Raw genomic sequence first — 6,773 nt, forward strand, 5'->3', positions numbered from 1 at the left:
TGCTGAGGGTCCAGAGACCAGAACTCACCTACTAGCATCAGGCATCTGGGTCACCTCAGAGCTGGGATAACATCAACCCCATCCCAACTTCACCAGCTGAGAATGGAGCATGGGTCTCCTCCTCAAAAGAAAATCCCGGTGCTGTCCTGAGAAAGGGGGAGAAGGGAGTGGGACACAGCAGGAGACTCAGTAAATAAATCGGTACGATTTATTTCTTTCTTCTTTTTTATTTTTTATTTTTGAGTTTTGGCCACTGTGGTGTTGGAATTGCTCACCCTTCAAGTTTGCATCAAATCAAAACCCCATGAAAGGGGTGTCCAGCTCTAGTACTGCCATGCTGGACCCCCACGGAGTTCACCCTCTGGGGGACGCTGTCCCTGGCCTGCCCGACGCCTCCATGACGATTTAGGATGCTCTTGGTGACCTGCGTCAGGAAACCCCACAAGCTGCATGCTTGTGGGGTTTCCTGACGCCCCTTCAATGCAGGTTCATCTTCCATTGCGGCAGAGTTCAGGGGCCTCTGCGCCCTTGGTGTTGAACTTGGCCTTGGCCGGTGGCGCTCAGCCTCGGGAATCCAAAGGCCGTAGGAGCTGGACCCTCCCTGGCCTCCTCCCAGTGCGCACCATGAGCGCTTTTCCATCCTTCCATCCCCGCCCTGCGAGCCGCTCACATATTTCTTCCTCAAGAAAGCTCAGAAAAGGAAAAAAAATAAATGCATATATATTCAACCCTAGAATTTGGAGCCCTCATTCTATTATCTCATAAAACATCACATTGGTATCATAATTTCCACCCCGAGCCAGGGTCTGCAGCCTGAGCGCTGAGCGCCATGCGAATCGCCCTTGGAACCCGCTGGTCACAACCAGCCAACTTCAGGAGCCCACAGATTCCTTGATAAATTCCTAATAAAGCTTCAATAATTATTGAAAGCAGACAAATGGAAGAGAAGGACTGCCAGAGATGTCGCCGTGATAAATCACAGCGCAGGGGATAGAGCGCCAGCCCCGCAGGGGAAGCCGATTGCAGGGAGCAGAGGGGAGACACGGAGGCAGGGGCTGAGCCTGAGAGGTGGAGGCTGGGGTGAGCAACCGAAGGAGGAGAGGTGCCCACAGGGGCTTTGCTTTGGGCACCATTAAATGCTGAACAGATGACCTGTGGTAGCTCTTCCAGAAGAAAGAGAGTCCAGGGAGAATAAAATGCACCCCTGTTGTCTGATGACCCGGAATGTCGAGGACCCAGACATCCAGGAGTCACACCCCTGAGCCAATTCCCCTTCAAGAAGCTGAAAGAATCCAAGTCGTTCTAAGACACTACCCCATGAACTTGGCCTTGAGTCCCCATCCCTGATGGGCTTTAACAGGTCATCCCAAACTCTTTACCCTTTCACTGACACATTTGCTTGTTCAGCAAACATTAGGTGCCAACTATGTATCAAAAAGAACTACAAGCTTTCCTCTAGCCCAGGGTGGATGTGGGAGCAGATTGTTAAACAAGCAACGGCGCATGCTTGGATATAGAGGTTTGGGGAGTTCATAGAACTTGATCTGATCTGGGACAAGTGTACAATGGGGAAAAAATTCCCAGAGGAAAAGGCATTTAAACTGAGATCCAAAAGGAGTACAGCAGTGGGGGGAGGGTGTTCCAGGCAACAAGAATGGCAGGTGCAAAGGCCCTGTGGTGAGGTCTTCCTGATGTGAATGCAAGGCAACTCCCCCGCCCTTAGAACCTCACCACGGGGTGAGTATCTCACTCTCCAATCTGAGTCCATTAGTGATAAATTTCCATTTACTAAATTTTCCAATGCCCGTTTGAGAGATGAGGATGCTGAGTCACAGAACTGTTATGGGCTGGTTGTTGCCTAGGGATTTGCAGACCGTGGTTCTGCCTACCCTCCAAACACCCAGACCTGTCTTTGCCCCTCTTTGCTCCTCAACCCCAGCCTAGGGAACTTCTCTAATAATTCAGACTGCCCCTGGGAAAAGATGCTTGCTTCCCTGTCCTGCGGTATTCTCAGTTGGAGTTCATTACCAGTGACAGGATGCCCCTTTAATACACCCCTGGAAGTCCAGCTACACACACACACACACACACACTCCACAGACCCCAACCTTTGGCCTAGGTTTCCACTGTGCCCTATAGATGCTGAGCACCTCTCTTTCCGGAACCCCTGATGTCAACCTCTACAGCCGCAACCCCTCCACAGCTTTATCTCCTGACTCGGGAAGAAGGTCCAGCCTGATGTGAGCCACCGCTGGCTTGAGACGAACCTACGATGAGACATTCTGCTTGAGAAACACTGAAGTGACAGGGACTCTCATTTATCCTGTCTCAAGGTCACCAAGCCAACAGCCCTGCTTGGAGACTCCGTTTTCTATAAAATCTGGCACTGTCCTGACACATCCTACCTGCTGACAAAGTTCTAAAAGCTTCCCACGCCTTTGCACGTGGGTAATGATTTACAAAGAGCCTTTCAAACACCGTCACCAGGGAGATTAGGCAGAGATCCTCCCTCCCTGTTGGGGGATACTTCATGACTAACCTTGGGGTTGTGTTTGCTTGTGTTATTAAGACTGGATCTTTCCAAATGGCTTCTGTGTAGAAGTATGATCCTCGCGTCAGAAACTTCTGTTTGGAGCCTAATATTTCCACAAAAGTGTGTTATAGCTACAATTCTTTCACAATTACGTGTTTAAAAAAATCTAAACTAGCTTAAACATAAAACTGAGAAGGACACTAAGATCAGAGACCTACCACAGAGATTCAGGAGGCCAACCTCACCCAACTCCCTTCCCACTGCCTCAAACCCTGGGCTTCATTCCTGCTTGTTTCTAGATTTCATTCTAAAACAATTGAAAAACAAGTAAACACACAGACAAAACTCTCCATATTGTGGGGAGCATGGCTATGGAGAGCCCCATGTTCCCATCCCCCTGCATCACACCTAAATCAACAGACTAGGAAAGTCTCTATCCCTTTGCTTCATAAATCCCAGGGAAGAACTCTGATTGGTCCTGCTTGGATCATGTGCCCATGGCAAAGGGCACTGTGATTGGTCAGATCTGGGTCACATGACCACTCTAGTTGCAAACAGAGTCAGGAACCATGACCAGAAGAAGAGAAAGGAAAGAGAAATGTTTTGAAAATGCAAAACCAACAGATGCCCAGCCTAATAAATGTAGCTAGGCAAAGAGGCTGTTAAATAATGTATTTTTGAATCCCTAGTGTTTTTTATATCTTGGATCCAGAAAACCAACTTCTTTGACCAAATTTTTAGAGGGGGAAAAATGTAGAATAATGTATATACAGGGATTCTATTGTAGCATGGTATCCAATATGAAAATAAATCCTGAAAAGGATCACATTAAATTAATTATTACATATTGAATTAAATGGGCAAATGGGGTATTACTAATCTTTAAATATCATGATTGATGTTTATACCTATTAACAAGGAAAGTAGTTTATAATATGTTAATAATTTTTAAAAATCAGTCAACAAAGCATACTTATTCAAATTTTTGGTTTATTAAGAAAAGCATATCTACCCAAAGGACTAGTGATTGGAATGAGGGAAGAAATGGGTTTCTTGAGCACAGAAATGTCCTGTTTCTTGTATGCTTCTGGGTCACCAGAGGGTATTCACCTCATGAAAATCTATCAAACTGTCCATTAATAATGTCTGAATTTTTATTTATGTATATTATGCTTCATTAAAAATATTTTTGCAAATGTATATACTTAAAGAAAATGGTCTCGCATGATTTTTCTCTGGATGATGTAATTAATAGTGATTTAAACTTTATTCTTTGTAAAAATCATTTTCTGTTTTTATAATAAACATATGTTTATATAAGTATATATGTTATATAATCATTACAAATTTCCCATTGGTAGTCAGAAAATGCAGAGTACATGAATGAGATAAAAGAACTCGAATTTCAATACGAAGTAGGACTAGTCATTTTGTGTAGTACATAAAGATGCAAATCAAACATGCCTACAGAGATGAGGCACGTTGGAATGTATGGCTTAGGATAGATGCTATAACAAATAAGCCTGACCATAGAATGACTCAAACACAGCAGAAACTTTTTTCTCGCACATACTGTTGGTTTAAGGAAGGTTTTTCAGATTGGCAGGGGGCTCCGCTCCACACTGACATTCAGGGATTCAGGCTGATAGTGACTTTTCCTTCTTAAACATTTTGAAGATCTTTCTGATCATATCATTCCTTACCAGAGGAAGTGAGGTCCGGGGAAGCATGTCCATTGGAAGTTTTAAGAGCCAGGACTGGAAGTGGCTCATATTACCTCTGCTCAAATTCCATTAGAAAGCGCTTAGAGTTGCACCAATTTTCAAGGGAGGCTTGGGATTGCAGTCCCTGGCTGGGCGTCTCCATGTTCCTTTGTGATTCTTCTTGTGGAGGAAGTGACATGATCATAGTGGTCTTAACAGTTTAGCCACCTTGGTGGTGGGCGAAGGCAGTGGTGGGGAGGAAAGGCAAGAAGGGAAAGTAGAAGAAAGAGAGGGAGGTAGTTGACTTCAGCAGAGAGACATTACAGCCAGCATATAAGGTCCCTCAAAGAAGTCCAGGGACATGGCATGCTCAGTCCATGCCCAGCCTCAGCGATGCTCAGAACTCCCAGGTGTCACGGGTAGCAATGTCCTGTGGACTGTGGCTCAGCAAGGGCTTTGGTCATAAAGCAAAGTAGAAGCACAGTCATTTCCCCTGGGCGGGAATTTGGAGAGGTTGCCTCAAGCACCTATCTATGGCAGAAGACCACCCTCCCTGTGGGCCCTTCTCTGAGAAGTCTTGTTCAGAGTCTGACCCAGTTAAGGTTCCAGGTGGGGCCCAGTGATTCCAGATGGGACCAAGAAAGAACCAAGAGCCAGGCACCGGTGGCGCACGCCTGTAATCCCAGCAGCTCGGGAGGCTGAGGCAGGAGGATCGTAAGTTCAAGGCCAGCCTCAGCAACTTAGCAAGAGCCTGTCTCAAAATAAAAAAAAATAATAATAATAATAATAATAAATAAATAAATAAATAATAAAAGGGGCTGGGGATGTGACCCAGTGGTTAAGCCCCCCTGAGTTCAGTCCCTGATATTAAAAAATAAAAAAGAAAGAACCAAGAACCAAGAATGCATCTGTTCAATGTATAAAAGTGAATGGTTAAACGCCCACATCTGTCCCTCTGATGGAGCGACAGGGAAACACAGGACGAGGTTTGATGTTGTCAGATTCACTGGATTCTGCCTGGCTTCGTCTTTGTCTTTCCCAAATAAACTATACACAAAAGAGGTCTCTCGGACCCTCTGGGCGGTGCATCTGGGGCCAGTCCCAGCGCCAGGCTCTTTACACCGAGGTCAGTCACTGCACAAAGAAAGTTTGCGCCATTCCTGCGAGTAGCGTGAGCGTGGCAGGTGCGCACGCAGGGCAGGGGCACCCGGTGAATATTACCCAGAAGGCGTTAGCCGACAGCACAGCACCCCAAAATCGATGAGGGATTGATCTCCTCTACCCAATCTGCACAAAAGACTCAAATGCCCAGTGTCCCCCAGCACAGCACGGCTACTGGGGACGCTGGCCCAGGTGATGGTTTACGCACAAGCGAACACACACCCGGATCTCGATTCCCGCAATTATGCGCATGGATCATTTTTTCCCCCTTTATGGATCCTCGACACTTAACCTACTCAATGGTTTTTATTTGCATTGATCACATTTTATGGTATGATTAAATTTGTATGGAAGAGAACCAATTAGTTTTGTTTTACACTTATTGAATGCACTTTATAGTCAGACAAATTAACTGGCCACAGTTAGGTTGATTTATCCAGTGGCAGGAGGCTGGATGGGCCACGCAGGGCCTCATCCCCAGTGGCAGAGGGGTGATGGAGACAGATGGGCGGGTCTTGGAGAAGCAGGTGCTTCTGAGAAGTGGGCGCGCGAACGGCTCTGACCAGCCCGCAGACCTCTGCGCAGCCAGGAGGGGATTGTCTCGCGAGAGGACATCGGAGGCTCTCAGCACCTGGTGAATTCCAGGAGCCCCTGGAGGTTTTGCTAAAGAGGAAGCATTCCCTCTTACAGAACAGAAAGAGCAACGGGGCGCATTTCAGTTCTAACCAGCAACCCCAGGTTTCCACCCACCTGCTATGAGACTGAGCCAACCGTGGCATTTTTTAAGCCCTGGTAACAAAGATGGTCAAGTGGGAGAGGGAGAGGAAGGGAGGAGAGGGAGGAGGGTGCAGACACGGCAGAGGGGAGGAGATCATCTCCCCAGGAGACTGCTGCGAGCATCCGATGTGGGAATTCCCCTGAAGATAATTCATAAACTGCACACTGTCCCCTTTAGGCTAGCTTTCCTTGAAGTAAAATTAGAAGCAGCATGGCATCGTGGAGCAACAGTCATTTGGAAACAAAAGACCCAAACTGGAATCTCTGTTGCCTCCGAGCTGTGTGGTCTTGTGGAAATCACTTAACCTCTCTGAGCCGAAGTTGCCTTACCCATAAAGTGGGAATCATTGTCATGGGTGGTCCAGGCAGCAGTAGTTCCCTGGCCACCCTAACAAAATGGGTGTCCGTCCCTGTCTCCGGCATGTCTGCCAGCCTGCCGGAGCAAGGGGCGGCATGCTGGGCAGTTTCAGCAACAGAAGTCCATCTCTTGCTCTGAGAGATTGAAGGTGGAGATAAGGTCCCAGCAGGGTTGGCGTCCTCTGGGTCCCCTCTCTGTGGCTTGCCAATGGCCGTCTTCTTGCTGGGTCCTCACGTGACCT

The sequence above is a fragment of the Marmota marmota genome, unplaced genomic scaffold (genome assembly GCF_001458135.2).
Source record: "Marmota marmota marmota unplaced genomic scaffold, marMar, whole genome shotgun sequence".
In the NCBI taxonomy this organism is placed as follows: domain Eukaryota; kingdom Metazoa; phylum Chordata; class Mammalia; order Rodentia; family Sciuridae; genus Marmota; species Marmota marmota.